Below are 19605 nucleotides of genomic sequence, written 5' to 3'. Positions count from 1 at the left end.
AAATACCTGAGAGGAGGAAGTGAACAAGAGTGAGCCAGACACTTCTCTCTTCTCAGAGTCTTCTTGACAAGATGCACTGGGTGTAAATTAGGAATAAAAAGGAAAATTTGACCTGAATGCATGAGAACAGTTCTTTCCTTTGAGGATGGTCAAATTGACATGTGGCTGCCCAAAGAGGTCATGGAGCCTTGGAGCTATCCAAAATCCAAGGGGACGATCCTGGGAAACCTGCTGTAGCTGGCCCTACTTGAGCTGGAGAGTTTGAAAGATGATTTCAAGGGGTGTTTGCCAACCTCAACTGTTCAGAGATTCTGTGATGTATTAGTTGTGAACATCTGCTTGTGTCTGATAAATAAAAAGTGCTTTGACTGAAATGATTACAATAGTATAAAACTTATAATACAAATAAAGAAACCCTTTAAGGAGCCAATATATTGGACAATATATTGGTCCAATATTCACTGGTGATGAGATCTGCCTGTTTTTAGTGATTTATAAATTGCCACCTGGCAGAGATGAGAGAACCTCATCTGAAAGCAGTGGCATTTCAGTGTTGCTTATATGATGATAAATGGAAGCCTGACAGACCTCCAAACACAAGAAAATGTCTTTTCCTCAGATAAAATGTCTGTCTTGATTATTTTCTGAAAGCAGCACAGGGCAATTATGTATATGCAAAGCCTAAGAGACAAAGGAATTTTTAAAATTATTTTTCAAGCACCACTTTTTTTCCTAGCGCATTATAAATGAATAAACCTACATTGAGCTGAGATAAACTACTTGAAGTTCCTGGGAACTTGTTACTGGCATCCCTGGTTTCACAGCTCTGACCTGCCTCTCCTAATGTTCTCGTGTTTGTCTGCAGTGTGTGGTGCTCAGGCCTCTCCTGGGTGGCTCCACTGTGGCTGCAGCATTAAGCTCAGAGTTGGATGCCACATTTTCTTCTCACTCCAGCTTGCATATGACAGAAGTATAGCTGAACACAGTATTTATTTTACAGATTGACTTTACAATTTCCATCAATTCAAGAGGTGGTCTTTGAATTCCTCCCTCTCTGCCCCTCAACATTTCAATTTACATTTATAATTTGCTTTGGACCATTGTCAGTCACATCTTTTATTTCTCAGTACTGGTTGTTCCATCACCCAGGCAAGGAATCACTGAAGTAGTTCTGTGTTTGGATGTTTTATCCCCTGCAGTTACTTACATAGCCATACAAAAGGCATCAGGATTCACCAATTATAACCCTACTTTTACTAGAGTAGTTAATGGAGGAGCACTGGCATCCTTCTGCTGTTTCCATTGAAATCCAGGGTATGATCCATGAAATCCAGATGTGGGCATAAGACAACCCTTGGGTTTACTACCTTGCAGAAGACAAGTCTCACTTTTTTAGTACTATGGGACTGACTCATATATTTACAAAAGCCTCACTCTGCCCAGAGTAGAGCAGCAGCAACAATTCATGTCAATGGAGATTAAGAAGAGGATATTTGGAAGTGCTCAAATCCTGTTTTGAAAGGTGAAACAGACTGTTCAACTTTTGACTCTCATTATAACTCAGCCTTAGTTAGCCTTGGAGATGTTTAGGTCACCTTTGAAAATGAACCTTAGGCTCTAAAGGAAGAGATGTATTGTTGAAATATTGCCTTTGGTGTTGAAATAATAGGCCTCCTATATTTACTTGCCAAACATGCATATTAGCCAAGCCAGTGCACACACAAATGCCCTTGCAGGGCAGTGGATTCTGTACTCTTGTGATTACTGCTGCAGTGCAAATGCGTTTTCCTAATTGTATGCATCTATATGTTCTGAAACTCCAGCATCTCCAGTTTTGAAAATTTATCAAAACTCGTCATAGTATGAGAAGTCTCTCAATACATTCCTCTTTTTATAAAAACTAAACTATATTTTAAGCCCATTAATCTTCTCACTTCTCTAAAAATCCTAACTCAGATGCTGTATCAAAATCCACCCCATTATTTCATGCCTGCTTTTGCCTTCAGACATCACATTTCTGCTTTCAACCTGTTACATACATAACCTTTATGAAGACTGCTAGATACCTTGCATTTGAGGGGCAGCAGAGCCAGCTGGTGCATCTCACAAATAGCATCTCTACACCTACATCTGTTTGATGGTATTTTGCACTGCGTACACATAAAAATGTGCACCACTTGTTTCTCTGTTTTTGATAAGAAGACATAATCAGCTCTGAACAATTCAGCAAAACTAAATCACTGTTATTTTTAAGTGTGCTGGATAAGGGAGGCTTTCAGACAGTGTGAAGGACATTCATGTGTCTGAGTCAGGTTGAAAGTCAGTGAGAGTTGAGGGCTGACTTTCTCTGCCCACCCACCCTCCAGTCATGGCTCCCTGTGTCCAAAGTTTTCCAGGCTCTGTTGCACCTTGCTCATGTGAATATCTTCTGAGGAGTAGGGCTTCTATCCTCTTGTGTTTGGTGAGATGTGTGAGACTGGCATCCGTGACTTTTCAGGTGTTGCTGTCTGGGCAGTTGAGTTCCTCCATGTGGTCCTGTGAGCATTTCCTCACTTTGCCTCCCTGCCAGCAAACAGGTTGCATCAGTAAATGTCTGGTAGGTAAAACCACTTGTGCTTCCCTGCAAATAGACACAGTTTGAGTCTGTCCCCCTGCTCCATGCTGTGTCATCTCACTCCAGGAATTGCCTGCTGATGGCCACGAGAGAAGAAGCTCTTGGTCTGTTGGGGCAGACCCTGCTGCTTTTCCTTTGTGGTGCAGAACAGGGGATAAAAGTGAGCTGGAGAGGGCTCAGACCTGGAGTAGCTGATGAAAATGACTGGTTTGACCTGCTCTTTGAGGACTTGTGGGGTGAAAGGTTCTACAAATATGTGGTTGCTTTTCCTGGGGCAGCTTGTCCATCTGCTCTAGACAAAAGTAGACAAGCAAATAACTGGTATCTAACACCAAGTCACCTGAAAAGACTGACCCATCCAATGAACTTCCAGTGATGAACCCCACTGTTTCCATAGAGATCTTCAATTTTACTTCTTAGGCATGTCAAATGAATCAGAAATAACTGGGTTGTATTGTTGTGCATTTCGGGCATTTCATCACTTGATAAAGCAGAAAGAATACAATGGGAATACAATGGGAATACAATGGGAATACAATGGGAATAGAATAGAATAGAATAGAATAGAATAGAATAGAATAGAATAGAATAGAATAGAATAGAATAACTATTTCAGTTGGAAGGGACCTGGAATGATCATCTAGTCCAACTCTAGTCCATGTTACTGTCAACATGTCTATCACAAGGACAGAATCTCACTAGTGAATTTTTCATGGCCAGATTTCTGGGACACTGATCCTTGTGATGAAGTAACTTCTGTTTCTCAGCCCAGAAAGGCCTGCAATTTGTTAGTTTGGAAAACTGGCATCTTAGCAACCACTCAGAGCATCCCAAAGCTCAACACTGTGGACTGTGGACACAACACCACATGACAAGGTTTCATGTGCTGGTGCTGCCTGACTCTTTCTGCAAGCTGCATGGACCAGTGCTCTGCTTTGAGTGGCATCTCCCAGAAAAGAATTATTACAAAGCATTCTCTTGCCCTGTAGCTGGCAGGTGAGGACCTTTGCTGGTCCCAGCAAGGTCTTGCCAGCTGCCCAGGGCCCGGGTGCTTGATGGGGCTGTCTGACCACGTCACTGACTCTCACTCGTATCTGCATTGACGCAGTCAAGGTCTCAGTCAGATTATCTTGTGTGGTTGCCCAGGAATGCTGGGAAGGAGCTAGTCTGGCTGGCAAGTAAAAGGCACTTCTGCAATTGGAACTGCTACCAACCAGTTGGCCAACCCCCATGGAAAAATCACATAAGACAACAAACTTGTCCTTTATTAATAAATGCCAGGTGACAGCTAGATAGTGAGACAGAAGCTTGATTAATTCATTGCTTGTGTTTCCTCTTGAAAGTGACAGCACCTTCTTTCTCTGACATATAACAACCATGAACTGGAGGTTAAAGCATATGATCAAATTTCTTATTTATTTTCCCTGGTTTAGAGCCAAAAGTAACCTTGAAAAACTCAGATTTAACTAATTAGAAGTCCTGTGCAGGGAGGGCTAGAATGGGAACTAGAGCAGCCTGGAGCTCAAGCCAGCTGCTGGCCAGCTCCTCGCATCTGCCAGGCTCCCACAGCTGAACATAAGGTGGACAAGAATTCTTCCTCCCACATCTCCATCTCCTTCCTCACCAGCTCCAGGAGAGAGGATGTCCCCATGTGCCCAGAGCTGCAAAACTGGCTCTGGCTGGAGGCAGCTCAGCTTCTATTCCAAAGGTAGCTCCCAGGGAAATGGAGGTGGGAGAAAAAATCTGCAGGCAAGGAGTTTAGACTGCTTTAAGACCAGAAGTCCTCACAGTTATTGCAACTGCTGAAGAAAAGAAAAAAAAGGAAAAAAAAAGGCAGAAAAGGCGATACATTTCCCAAAAATCTGTGAAGTGTTGTTCTGGCTCCTTCCATCTGCCTCCTTTACCCCAGCTGACATTGGGCTGAATTCAGGTGCTAGAGAGTAGAGAGAAAAATAGGAACTTTAAAAAGAAAAGAGGCATTTTTGCCTTTGATTTTCCTTGGTATGGAAAAATTTGAAATTCTAGCAGAAATGTTTATGTGATTTTTTTCCTATGAATTAAAGGAGAAAGGATTTATTTCCTCTTGCTAATAGGTATTTTAGAATTTCTTGTATTAGTCAATTATAGTCTCTTTAAGCATAACCTTCTTTTTGCTTAAATGTCATTCACTTGCAGAATTTGAATTTGTCCTCCACATAGTAGAGATAAAACAGGAGGCAAAAAAACACATTTATTCTTTGTACAGTGTAGCTTTGTCTCTACCAAACAGCTATTTAAGATGTTAAATGACATTATTAGAAACTAAATAATACATTTTCAATTACTTAATAATAATATTAATAAAAAATATCAACCATGATATTTTATGTATTTTCTTTTAAAGCGGAGATCCAAGACCGCAGAAACTAGTTTAGCCCATATAAGAACTAGAAATGTTGCCACACCATCTGTAAGGAACATGGGGGCCAAAGATGCTGCAGAAATTAATGGTATCAGTTGGAGCATGAGATATCCCATGTTTGGACATCTTCCTATAATTTGGCAGTTTTTCTCTTCTATCTGAATTCTTGTGGTTTCCCTGTCCTTGACATCACGTTTCAAGATCTTGGTGCACACTGGATTCTGGGCACAGATTTTTGGAAGATATGACCAAGCTGAAGCAGAAGCTGTCAGAAAATGTTTGTGTTGTGATATTTATGAAACATGGGTAGTCTCAAAGGCTCAAGAAGTGTCAAGCCAGCTTCAGTGCTTTAATCAAAAGCACCTTCAGACTAACTGATCTGCTCTTGTATTTTCCATATGCTCTTCTTGTAAACCAATCTGCCATCACCATAAAGTCATGTAATTGCATGATACAGTGATAATACCTGGTAATAACTAAGTTTTATAGGGGAACAAATCTCAGCATTCACAAAGGCCTCTGCTATTTGTGTGTCTTGAATTTTTGGAGTTAAAAAATTGAGCTGTGTGCTGTGACATTATTTACGATGCCTTGGGGAGAAATTTTAAATGATGGCTCTTTCTGTGATGAAGTAAACACTAGAGCTGCTGGGGAAAAGATTCTTCCCCCATCATGAAACTTCTAGCTAAGAATCTTGTTTAGCAGAAATGTATATGTAGTCAAGTGATTACTTTTCACTGGAAAATATTATGACAAAATTTTCAAGGACACTCATGAAAAAGACATTTATGAATGTAAACAATGAATTCAGCTGAATGACATAGGAGACTGATGTAATCATCAGTCTGGTGCATGCTCAGGTGAGAGTATTTAGATTTTTGGAGGAAATACTCACTTTTTAAATGAACTGACATTGTGATGTATTGTTCTGAAATCTAACAGTGAAAAAAGAAGATGTGGTGCATCAGTAAAACCAAAGAAGGGAATAATGTGTGTTTCCCATTTTCCCTTTTTTGTTAATGAATTGTTTTGTTCTGCTGATGTGGGACACCTGTAGAGATCCTACATGAGGCAATGGTGATGAGTGATGGGTTCACATCACAGCCAGTCCTAGGATGCACAAGGAAAGTCATCAGCCTGGATTTGCTCTTCAGAGTGTACAGGGTCTTACCTGGGAGTCTTTAGTGGGAGAGGTGATTATAGATGCAACTACACTGCAAATAGTTTTAACATTGTGGTGAGAGAGCAGGACAAATTAATTCAGCATGCAGATGTTACATTCAAAAACAAAGAGTGATAATAAAAGGCAGTACTTAGTAAAAAAAAGCCACACAGAACAAGCTCACCCCCCAACCCCCTCAACAGTGTGAAATATTAGAAGCACAGGTGAAATGTGTGCCAAAAAAAAAAAATAGAAAGTGTGATAAAGCACAACATGGTCAACAAAAGTCAGGATGGCTCTAAAGAAGAAAAAAATGAGCGTCAAAAAAAAAAGGTGAGTGTCCAAGAAAAACAGAATTATTTTTCTAAATAAAAATTATGGCAAGGCCCATGAAATATGTGAACTGAAATGTAAACAGGAGAATGAGAGGGCTGACAAAAGCATTTGGAAAACACCTCACAAAAGCCACTCAAGCCAAGAGTAAAAAAGTTCCTTAGATACATTTAAAGAAAGGTAGTGAATTGGTAGAAAAATCTAAAAGGGACCTTACTGATAAATGGGACTTCACGGACAGTGAGACATAGCAGAACAGCCCATTGGAACTTTGATGAATGCATCGCTGAAAGTGTTGAAGACATTCCCACACTGGGTACATTCCTCAGGGCCTGTGGGCCAAAGGAGTGAAATCAGTGTGAGGAAAGTATGTGGGAAACATTAGCTCAAATAGCTGAATTACACAGTGCTGGCCAAGGTTTGTAACCTGTCTTTACAAAATGCTTTTACTCCTGATAACTGGTGAACTGGCAGTGTAATTCCCAACAACCTGAGGGGCTGTAGAAGAGCTCATGGGGATGATGAACCACTGAACCTGACTTCTATCCTCTGTAAAATGGTGAACCTCATAATAAAGAATAAGTTTTCTGAGTATTCTTGAGCTGAGAAGGAGCTGTCATGGGAAGGGAATCCTGCCCCGACAACCTGCTGCAGTTTTGGAAATGTTTCAGGAAGCTGGTGGATAGAGGGGGTCCAGTATACGCCATGTGTTTGGTTGGGTGGACACTTGGATGAACACCAGATGTTGCTCAGGGAAGTAAGCAGCTTCACTGCTTATGGGAGGAAAATCATGGAAAATCTAGGGTTAACTATTTGGGAGGGTTAGCAAATGGGAAGGTAACAAATGGGAAAGCTGCTTAACAAATGGACAGGAGAGGCCAGGGCCTGGTCACTTTGAAAGACAGAGAAGGGTTAGCATGGGAGTGATGAAGGCAGTGGATAAAGTGAAGACAGAACTATGATTCACCAGACCCATCAGCAAACAGAGGACATTCAGAATGGATCAGACAAAGTGGTGAGGCTTGCATGCTCTCCCTAAACAGCATTTCCTTTTGGGATCTCTTGTCCTACCCATTATGGCCCCTCTTCTGGTGCTGCAACCCACCTAGAGACAAGCACACTAAGATTATGGCCTTGGTCTCTTTGGGCTTTTGAACTCCTTTTCACCTAATGAGGCAGGCACCTCCTGTTTGGGAGAGAGAATGGTGGAAAACAAGGCTATGCCTTCTGCTCCTAAAAGAAGTTGCCTTGTTTGAGAGCTGGTGGTCTCACACACTTGCTGAGGTTCAGTCCTGTGAGATTGCATCTTGTGGAGCAGGAGGAGGATGCTCAGTTTTATGCTCTGTAGGCAGAGAAATGGGAATGATTTTAACTCAGAAATATTGTAGTGAAGCACTAGGTGGGGGACTGTGGGGTGGGATAGGGGTGGGTCATGCCCTCCTGGGTGATAAACAGAGATTGTTGGAGCCACGAATGGACAGACAATGAATTATAGATCCTCACAGCTTCTGCTGGATGCCCAAAGCAGAGATGTGAGGTATCTGACATTGCTGTGTTTGTATAACACTGTGTGTCTGACAAAGCCCCGTTACTGAAATGCCCTGTGCTAGCACCAGCTTCTCCTGCTCGTTTCCCATCAGGGCAGGTGGGCAGCGCACACTGCTCACCTTTAACTGTGGCTAAGGAAAAAATTACAATGCCATGCTTAGTGTTCTGATCTGAGGGAGGGAACAATCAGAATGAACTTCTTCCTGACAAGATTTATTGCTGTGTTTGCTGCAGTTCAGAGGCTAGACTAGTAAATCTGAGGACATTGATAAGGCAGTTTTAGCTGATATAATTTCTTTGGTATGAATACTGACATCTCTGGAGAAAGGGTTGCTGTCTTTAATGGAATGATGCAGTGAAACAATGTAGATTTATTTTCCTGGTAATGCACTGGATTCTGAAATAAATTGTCTATTTTTCATGATTTAGGACAGAGTAAGGAAAAAGCGAGGTGTGAGATATTGGTTAGAAGAATGCATCAATGTATAAATTAAAGTGCAGTATAAACTAATGATGACTTCATTTTGAGAAGTTTGGAAAAATTTTGGTTTCAAGGGTCAAAAAAGCATATAAATGATGTAGGACAAAAATAAAGATCATGCTAAAAATTACCTTTTTATTAGCAGAGAAGTGATAAATATTTTTTAAAAGTGTTAAAAATATGCTGTAAGAATACATATACTGCTTAGCATTCAGCTGTTGAAACAGATTCGTGCTATTTGTACCACGTGAATACAGTGTTTAGCAGTAGCTTTTTCAATATTTATTCAGTTAGCCATGGGTTGTATTTGAAAACTATTTCTTTTGTTGTGTATTGTAAATGTGTTCCTTGGACCCCCAACTGGAGAAAAGCTGAGCACTTTGAGGTCACACGTCTCTAGTCCCTTGGCAGTCACTCCATTGTGTCCTTCAGTGAGCTCCTTAATGGTATCACAACAAGCTGCATATGCCTCTAAAATAAAAGGAATTATTGTATTAGTGGAAAGCACTGGGCTAGCAGAAATAGAGCCAGCCTAAGACAGGAAATGATTGTACGATTTCGTTTCCCAATACTTACAGGTGATTTATTTTAGAGCAAAACAAAAGAATACTATGTGTATTTACACTCAAATTATCAGAGGAAAAGGCCTAAGATACCAGTAATCCTAGTTATTCCAGTAAATCATCATCCTTGCCAATAATAATATATTTTTTGTTTGTATTTGTTTTAGAATTGTATTCTTAAACACATTTTTAAAGGAAGCACTCTGGAGATTTTACAGAAGAAACAGCTCAAGTAAACAGGCTAGTTTAGTGACCATAAACCTCCCTTCTTATCTAACTGAAGCTTATCAAAGCCCAGACTGGGTCTCAGCAGCACTGCTTTAGCTTTTCAATGCCCTGCATGGGCATAAAATGTAAATAAGAGTGGATTTTGTCCTTTGATTTTTATCTGTCATACACAGGCATAAAATATCCACCTGGGCTTTCAGCTCATCTCTGTTATCTACCCTACAGTCTGCTTCCACCTCGGGAGTGGGTGCACTGAAGCTCCAGGGATGCACATTAATACTGCTCCTGGCATGCTGCCCTGCGTGCAGTGTTCCTGGGAAGCAGCACCTGTGTGCAGAGCACAGACCAGGGCAGGTCCTGGCAGGCTCCAGGCCCTGATCTCTCAGTTGTCTCCATCAGCAGGTCGGCTCAAACGCGTCCCTGCCGTCTGATGTTCCTCCCGCTGAGGTCTGCTCACGGGAGGCTGATTCCAGCCCATCTTTTCATCCAGTATTTCATCCTGACATCAGATCCAGGCTAGAGGGACTCCTGTGTGTTGCTGTTCACAGGGGGCAGAGGTGCCCAATGGCTCTGTCGGTGTTTGGGTCAGAGGCCTTACTTTAAAGGCTTGCTGGGATGAAAGAAGATGTACTGTGATCAGAAGGGTGGTGTCAGAGGGAGAGCTCTCAGCCGTGGGTGTAGATCAGTATCTCTTTTGGAAAAAGGAACTGGTGGTAATAGCCCTGCAAGATACATAACAGCACTCAACATTTATGGGCAAAGTCATCTGACTGGTGCTAAATGCTCTCAGGGAGGAAATAAGGGAGACAAAAAACCCCTACCATTAGGAAGTGCTCATCAAAGAAAAGATTAATGCAATGTATAAATCTTAATATGGTTTGAGGTACTTCATGTAGACAGGAAGTGCTTCTCAATAACGTCAATATTTGTCAGGTGTTTGAAAGATGGGAAACCTAAGTAGCTGTGTTGAGTGCAGTGGTCAGTCCATTTTACTGATGGTCCAAAAGCCTTAAGAGAGAGACTAGATCGGTGAAAAGACCTCTCCCTAAAAAAGATTTCTTCTCAAACTGAGGGAGTTCAGCTGCTGCTCTTGTATCAGGTAGTTTTGTAAAATTTCTGCTTGTCAAGAGGTAGTTTAGCTAAAACTATGACTATTGCTTTGGAGTTTTAGAATATTTATAGTTTTTCAAGGCAAAAGAGAGATGGGCATTATATACGTACATCTTTTATTTCAATTGATCTTGTAATTTTCCTATCCCAATAATGAAGATAAATATTTTGTTGCAGCTATGAGACAGATGTGTGCTGTGTATTTTCAAGTAAGTCAGATTAAGAACAGCCCTTTATCTAACCCTACAGCTTGTCTCTCAAAACCATCTCAATCAGTGGAATCAGAAGCTGCTTAGTCCAGCTGGGGGCACATTACAAGAAAATTCCTGTTATCTAGTCTTCATCCTGTAGCTTTCTTTATTAGATTATTCCTTTATTTTTAGTTATACTCTGGACAAGCACAAATCTGCTCACATATAGGCACTTTTAGATGATGTTTTTGTGATTCATATGACTTTTTTTGAAAGACTCTGTTCCTTGGAAGGGTCCCATCTCCCAAAGGGCTTGGAGAGGTACAAGAAATACTCAGAATACACCTTCAGGAAAAGCTTGTTCTTATAACTAGAGTTATTCCAAATGGACATTTTGGTAGTGTCCAACAACCCTAGTGACAGACCTGTTTTTTGCAGGAGGCTATTGACTGTATTATCTGTAATCGTGGACAATCCTGGCCACAAGCATGCAATTCAAGGTCTGTCTACACTGCAGCTGATCTGGGCATTTCCAAACATGATGTTTCCTACCCAGCTCAAAGGCATGAGCCGTGAACCCACCCAGGTATTCCTGCCCAGTCTCTCCAGGGAGACAGCAAAGGAATTCAGGGATGTTGATGCTCAGACAGCCTGTCTGAGTTCAGGACATGACTGGAGATTTGCTGGCCTCTTAGTTTTCCATCCTGATCTCTCCATTTTAGAATGCACAACCTAACTCCTTTCTTATTTAGTAGAGTAGCTGAAATTTGCAGGTATTATGCTGGAAAGTAGATTCAAAGACACCTAAAAAGTTACTCTGGAAGGATGCTCTCAATACCTATAAAGAGTGAACACTGCTCACATGAGCCTGGGAAGCCCAGAAGGAGCACAGAAAGGCAAGAACCAAAGGCCTTCATGCCTGTCTAAGGCTTCCTGTAGTCCTCTCTTAAATGTGGCATAAACAGCTTGCCTAAGACTCAAAGGAATTTTGTGAGAGGTGAAAAAACAACACTCAGACCTCCAGGCAAACCATTCTTCCCCAAACCATTACTATTAATTGATGAACATTTTCCCTTCACTCCCCACACATGTAAAGAAATTTCACTTGCCTGTACAATCAAATATCTCCCTTGAAATTACAGCATCAGCATGTGCTGATCACTGGAGCATCCCACAGGCGGCTGGGAATGCTGTGTGATTGCTCTCCTTATTTGACTCTGATGTTGATGACTCCCATGATTGCTAGAGCACAAAAATGTCAGCCACTGTATCTCTTCAGTGGATTTTGCCAGTGATGACCCTTTGAAAAGCTGGTGCCCAGAAACAGGAGATATGAGGTGACTGTGTGGGTTTGGAGGTATGAATGGCTTTTCTATCACACGGTGTTTTGGAAATGTCAGCTGTAATTGAAACTTAATCTTCCAACAAGTTTCATCTGGCTGTTATTTGCAGACAATGTGAATGTTGCATTTTAATAAATGGCATTTAAACTAAAAGGTTCTGTTGATTTCGTCTATTTTTTCCCCAAAAGGATACTGACAGCTGGGGTGTGGGTCCTAGATTAATTTGACTATCACAAATCAGATATTTCCTGTTCTCCAAATATAAATTTTAAAAAATAGTCTGAGTAGCAAAAATCCAACATCCCAAAACTTTGACCTGCTGTAGAATCCTGATACCATTTGGGAACTGGCAGAGCTGAAGTGTGGGGGCAAAAAGAGGGATCTAAACTTGTGTCTCCAGCTAGCTGGTGGATACTGCCCAAAGGCAAGGAGCTAGATGATTTAGGTCAATGTAATCAGAATTTATGCAGCACTTAACTGCATAAAAGAAATAAGAAATATATTCTTTTATTTTTATATAAGAAATAAATTGTGCGAAGACAGTAGAACATGAAAAGTTGTAGAGGAAGTTAATCAGAAATATGAAACTGCTTTTATAACAGAAAACACTGAATAGACTAAACTTTCAACACCAAGAAGAGATGACTGGGGGATGATGTCAGATGATTAGAAAAGGTGGATAAAGGATAATTATTCACTATAATTTATAATAGAGTGTAATCACATGTAAGGCACTGTTAGCAGAAAATTTCACACAAGAAAATGGAAGAAATTACTGAATGATGGAAGCTGTGAAAAAATACTGTAGTAGCAAAAGGAAGAGAGGCTGGAAGATATGGTTGGTTGTGTCAATCAAGCACAAAAGTCAAGTGTAGCCCCCAACATAAGTATTCTCCAAAATGTTGATTGCTGGATGATCTAGAACAGTGGGAACAGTGCATGCTTCACACCTTTCTTACACCTTCTCATTGCCACCTGTTGCTATTCAGTGTCAGGAACCTGTGTGGCAGCTCTGCATGTAAATAATAATATGTGACTTTGACTGGTTTTTGAGTGGCATTCAAGGACAAGCTCCTCCTGCCATCTTGGCATGGATCCCACCACTCTGAACCCCATTCAAGCCTTGGACAAACCTGTCCATCAGCTTCCCAGAATTTTCTGTACTCATCTTTTGGCCTCAGCATAGGACCTCCTTGGGTGACTAATATTTGCTCAGGGTTGAATAGATGTGCCAGTTCTCATGAGCAGGTCACCTCAAAGAAATTTGTGATCCAGGGTTGGACAAAGAACTACTCAATCTTTCCGCAGAGCAGCCTAAATAGGTGAGACTGTGTAGCTGGACTGTAGTCAGATGTGGTGGTGATCGATACTGGTCTAAATGTTACAGTCTAGCACTTGAGAGATTCCTGCAGGGACCTCACTTGTGGGGAAGTTAGTTGACGTAGTACTTACACCAGTACTTTATAGCTGTCCTGGCTGCTGGGTGTCATGATGTAACCCAGCAGGCAGCTAAGCACTACACAGCTGCTCCCTCACTCCCTCCTCCCTCCCCGCAGTGGAGTGGAGGAGAGAATTGGGAAAAAAAGTCAAATTTGTGGGTTGAGATAAAGACAGTTTAATAGGACAGAAACAGAAGGGAAAATAACAGCAATAATAGCAATGATACAAGAATTAGAGTATACAAAACAAGTGATGCACAATGCATTACTCACCACCCATGAACTGATGCCCAGCCAGCTCTGGAGCAGTGGCCCCTGGCCAGGTTTCCCCCTAGTTTATATGCTCAGCATGAAGCCATATGGTATGGAATATCCCTTTGGCCAGTTTGGGTCAGCTGTCCCAGCAGTGTCCCCTCCCAGCTTCTTGTGCACCCCATCCTACTTGCTGGTGGTGTGGGGTGAGAACCTGAAAGGTCATAGTCTTAATGTAAACAGTGCTTAGCAACAACTAAAACACCAGTGTGTTGATAATAATCAACATTACTCTCATCCTAAATCCAGAACACAACACTGTATTTGCTACTAGGAGTAATATTAACTCTATCCTAGCTGAAACCAGAAAAATATTCACCTCTTATTCTGTACCAATTATGTCATGCCCAGGTCCCACACTTTTCAATAGGTCCCAAGTAACCACCATCACTTTTCCTGTCTTTTGATATATAAACACAGATATCATTCCCTTAATCTATGTGCCATCCTCCTAACAAGTCTACTGACTTTATTTAGTCCATGACTTTGGGTTCCATCTGTTATTTTAGTCCTTTGGGGCAGGAGGGGTGGTGTATGATGTTGGATTTTTGCCTGCTGAAGTCAGTTCTCATTCCATCACTGCTGTGCTTGTTCAGTTCTATCTGGGCACTTTGCCCAGTTTCATCAAAGTTTGTTCTTCATTAATTTGGGTGATTCCTGCTGTAATACCCTTGGATGTTGCATGTAGCCAGCTCAGAAGTGGTGACATGAGTGTTAATGGCAATTAACACCGTACAATCCAAATCACTGGCTATTCTCACACAGAACCAGATCCCCTGGAAGCAAACTTTGGACTCCCCTATCCTCCCACATTACCCACCAAATGCACCCAGGTCCTTGAACAAAAGCAATCCCATGGATGGGTTTGTCATTGCCTGATGCAGGAATAACTCAGATTATTTTCCCCAGAAGCTTTTTTGTGTGCACTACAGAGACTTTATCCCCTCCTGCACTATGTAAAAGTTTTGTTTGAGCACAGCTGGAGCAGCTGGCAGATCTTCTAGTGCTGAGTGCCCAGGTGGCCTTTGCTAAATGTGTATCCCATTGTTTGAAGGTCTCACCACCCATTGCTCTCAATGTTGGCTTTAACAGTGTCCTGTGTTTTTGATTTTCACAGATAGGCATGTGATAAACCCACACAATGCCATGCTCATCAGCCAGGGTTTCTATGAGGTTGTTTTGGAACAACTCTTTTTTTGAGTCCCCTTGTCTGGCTCAGTTCTTTCTGGGATGCCATGTTGGTGGTGGTATGGGGCTCAGAATATGTTTCCAGTTATCTGGTGGTTGCTTCCACTGTTGTAAGCACATGATACTTGCCTTGGTGGGTTTGTGGGAGAGTAATAGAGACAATCTGCCATGGAGTATCCTGAGTATCTCCACTTGACACTGTTCCTGACAAAACTGGTCCCCTTTGGAGACAGGTGTCATGGGTTCAGGGGAGGGGCAGCCTAGAAAACACATTACTTGAGCCTTGGTGTTGGGCCTCCTTTGAGGAGGAAGTGAGCTTGACTGTTAACCCTGCTTTGATTGTGGCTACATCTGAACAAATAAATTGCTGGGCCAGAGACTGTTCTTTTGTATTGAAGACAACTGGCGGAGCACAGCTTGCATTCATACATTTATATTCTCTTACTCTCCAAACTGTGAGGGCTGCACCTTGACATGGCCCATGCCATCTCCAGTCCATACCTGGGTGCTGTCTGAGAAAGTCCTGAGCCCCATAGGCTGTGCCAGGGAAACCACAGTGAGAATTTGGTGGTGAGACACACTCAGGCCCTGTGCAGTGTGTGAGGTTATTCAAGGGAGTCTGCCCTTACAGACTCCCCTGTGTGAAGGGAGTTGCCCCCAGCTGCCCTCCTCTAGCCCAGAGGAGGTAACATGGAGCTGAGGGCTGTTGAGGCTGTGTGCTGTCCACTCTCCTGGTTGTGGCATCTCCTGGGTTGTCTCTCAACCTGCAGGACTGTGACATGGCAGGACACTGTCCTCCTGTCCAGTGCAGGGCTGCCTGTATTCCCCCCACCATCTTTAGCAGCCCTCACTCTTCTCCACTGATTCCAGAATAAAACTCCAGAGAAGTGTATCAGCCTCAGCCTGCCTGAACTGTCTTCTTCCCCCTCCTCTCCCAGGCCAGATGCCTGAAATTGCAGTGGAGCTTTGCCTAAATTACTCACCTAAATGAGACTGACTGGAGCCTGTCCAACGTGTCTGTTCTAACGGGCGCTTTTATTGCCTCAGCCTCAATTGTTTTGGAATGTGCTTTGTTTATAGCAATAATTGATCATGCTTTGTTACAAGTGAATTTGTGGCAGCTGGAAGATCTAAGCTCTAATCTTCCTTCAAACAGGGAGAAATTTTATAACATCCATTGCTCATGTATAAGAAACCCCCTTTTCTTGTTTTCCTTTTACCCCTCTAGTTTTGGAAATGTATTTCCAGTGTACAACCTACAATGGGTGTCCATCATACACTATGATGATTTTGCTGCTCAGGACAAGTCTGTCATTGGTCTTTTTTGATTTAAAAAGATTGTTTGATGGTTTTTCATTAGACAGAGTCTAACAAAATACTTTACAAGTATTGCTCCAACATAATACAGCTTTCACAAGGCACCTGAAAGGAAATATTCCCAGATGCTTCAAGGAGAAGCTTTGGTGCTCATTATTAGTAGCAAGGGCAATTTTGTATGCACAAAGAACAGGCTGGTGAGGGGGCCACAAGGCATGATCTGCAGCAAGTGTACCCACTTGAGCTCATCAAGGTCTGCAGGGTAGTTAAAGTTTTTGTGAGATAGATTAAAACCTTTGAATAACAGACCCCTGGTATTTAAAATAGAGTAATTTAGAACTGTCTTCCAATTTAATGGTCGCAGAAAGCAAAGTGAACAGTCCAGCTTAATAATATGACATTCTAAAAGCCTCTTCAAGCCATGTTCAGACTTGCCACAGCTCTCCAGTGATTCCAGTTTTGAGCACTTAATAGTGGCCCTTGGTTAAGCACATCTCTCAGTTCTGGCTGTCTGTATGGTAGTGGAAAGAGATGGTCACTTTCTGAGATGGTCTGTGTCTTGGGAGAGCTGAATCATGCTGTGGAGTTCTCAGTTTCCCTACACTTGTTCCCCACTGATGCAGGTGGGATAAGTCTCTGCCCAACTTTCCCTATTGGCTTGGAGGAAGATGTGTTGCTTTCCTGCCTCCATTAGCCTGCCTTAAAAAGTCAGCTTGAATAAAGGTATTGGCTGTACAATCCTGATGTGAAAATTAAAGTAGATTCAAAAGGCTTGAACAAAGACAACGGGGTTTAAATGACAGATGGTTTTTAGAGCATTGGCCGATGCTTCCAGTAATGAGGGATAGTGATTTTGTTTCGGGGAGGGTCACCTACAGATCTGATTTTAGGTCTGAAGCATTTAGACTGATTCCTCCTCCTAAGCAGTCATTAAAAAAATTGTTTTTCTGGGCTGCAGCAGAAAAGAACCAGAAGCCAATGACAACATGAACTAACTCCTCCATTCCATCAGATGTAGGGAATGAGCAGGTGTCACATATTTTCTGATCTTTTATGCTTTTCTTTTGAATCTTTCACAGCAAAAAATGCTTAGAAACACTTGAAGACCTTTTCTGTGTTACATGTTATGCCGAGACAGGAATGTGGCTATGGTCTTCTCTGCTGGAAGGAAAATATTAGACAAAACATCTGTTCTAATGGCCATTACTATGAGTTTAAAAACATTGTGTTGACTAATTTGACATCTTCTACTCACACTATTTTTGTTTGCAGCAACAGGTCCTGGTGGAGAGTTACTCTTTAAATCAGTGGGTTCAAATGCATGGACCAGGCTTATTGACAGAGGTCTTTTCAACTTGAGAGATGCAGTTGCCTGTCTGTTCTCCTTAGACACCTTCCCCAGAAGCCCAAGCTGTCATTTTAGACACCTATACAAGTATTTCTAAGCTTCAAAAAGCCTGAGCTTTTGTGCATGTCTTGGCTGCTGCCCAAGCCAAATGTCATTGCCTGTCCTGTTGATGTGAGAAGAGCACTGACAATTTGCCACAGTTCGTGCCTAACCCCGTGCACTAAGTTCTTTAAAATACAGGGCTTTTGTTGTTTGCAAACCTTTCTTTAATAGATTGACTTAGAAGCCTGAGAGACAAGGTCACCTTGAAAATGGGTGCTTAGTTGTGAATCCAAACCTGACCCAAAATTTCTGTCTTGTCTGGTTGGAAGATATTGATTGCTCTGGCCCAATTCCTGAATATATGGCCAAGTGCTCTTTTAAGAGCTGATCACAGCTGTGAAAAAGTTTAGTGCACATCTGTGGATATTTGTACAGCTGATTGAAGGATTTAAACTCAGACACCTAAAGCCAGCCAGGGAAAGAAAGGGCTCTACAGAAGAACTGCTGGAGCTCCACAGTTTGTGTCTTGCTCTGAATCATAGAATCAAAGAATATCTGGAGCTGGAAGGGACTCACAAGGATATCAAAGTCCAACTTCTGGCCCTGCAAAGGACACTCCCAGAGTCACACCATGTGCCTCAGAGCATTGTCCAAATGCTTCTTGAAATCTGCCAGGCTTAGTGCTGTGGCCACTTGGCCAGGGACACTGTTTCTGGGCTCTGTTGGGAAGATGTCTTCTTCCCACCATTAACCATGCTTGTGAATGGAGCAAGCAGTGTTGGATTGTCCTGCTTGGTCCTGAGGCATTTATGTCCTTGGTTGCCCTCTAAATGGGTTTCTTCCTTTCTTTTGCAGTTGGGATTAAACCAAATGAAAGAAACAGTGCTCTGACTTTGAAAAATAGAAGGCTAGGTTTGATTTTGAAAAATTAGTCCTTTGCATTTTTTAATAGACCTCTTTTTATTCAAGTTTAATGAAGGCAAAAGAAAGAGTTCTGAAAAATGCAGCCAACCATGACAAAATGTATGAAGCTCTAGAAAAGCCATGACTGCATGTTGGAATCTAACTGTGTAGCAGTATATAAAGAAGCAGGAGGAAAGGAGGCTGTGCTATCACTATTGACAGGTCAGAGAGACACACAGAACAGGTTTAACTCCTTCAGAGCAGATGCTGAGATTTTAAAGCCATGTCTTTAATTAATTTAAATTTTTCTTGCTGTTATCTCTCTCTCCACTTCTCCCAGACAGCACAGTCATGTTACCAGGTTTGGGTGTGTTTGGCTGCCTCTGCCATCACTGCTCACACTTGCTGCTGCTGCTGCTGCTGAGGGTATCCTGCTGGGCAGGACGAGTGGAAAAGAGCCAATGTTGCCCTCCTACCTCTGTCATGCTAAGCAGAGAGGTCTGCTTTCCAGTTTCTGGGCAGGCTTTTGCTGACCTGAATTTTGTCTGGTCAGAAGAAATTGGCATAGTAATACCTGGTTCTGAAACCTGTAACCCTCCCTGAGGTGAAAGAAGTGTGTTGGGCATGTGAACACCTGCATGAAGGTGTTTGAATTCTGCTTCTGTTTTGTTGAAATATAGTATTAAACCCAAGGCTGCATGAGATGAGCTTGGTCTGTCCTAAATTGAGGTGTTCAGTTCACAGATTGTTGTGTCCTACTGCACCACACATCTGTGCAGGTATGTGATACATGTGAAAAGTCCCTGGTGTATGTACTCCAAAAACAATTTGTATCCTAAGCAGAGAGACAGCCAGTCAACTTCCCAGACAGCTTGCTTTGGGAAAGCTGTGCTGCTGCTCACATGGTGAGCAGTGTAAGGTTTTTAACAGAACACTTGAGCATGTTTTAAAACCACAGGCTGTCCTGAAGACCCCTTGGCCACATGGGCTGGGGTGGGTTTGCTGACATGTTCTTCTTTCCTTATATACCCTCTTTCCCCATGTGGAAACTTTTCCCATGGCGTGGACCTTGGGATGATGTC

This window comes from Prinia subflava, chromosome 2 (genome assembly GCF_021018805.1).
Source record: "Prinia subflava isolate CZ2003 ecotype Zambia chromosome 2, Cam_Psub_1.2, whole genome shotgun sequence".
Classification (NCBI taxonomy): Eukaryota; Metazoa; Chordata; class Aves; order Passeriformes; family Cisticolidae; genus Prinia; species Prinia subflava.
Note: the sequence above shows the minus strand (reverse complement) of the source record.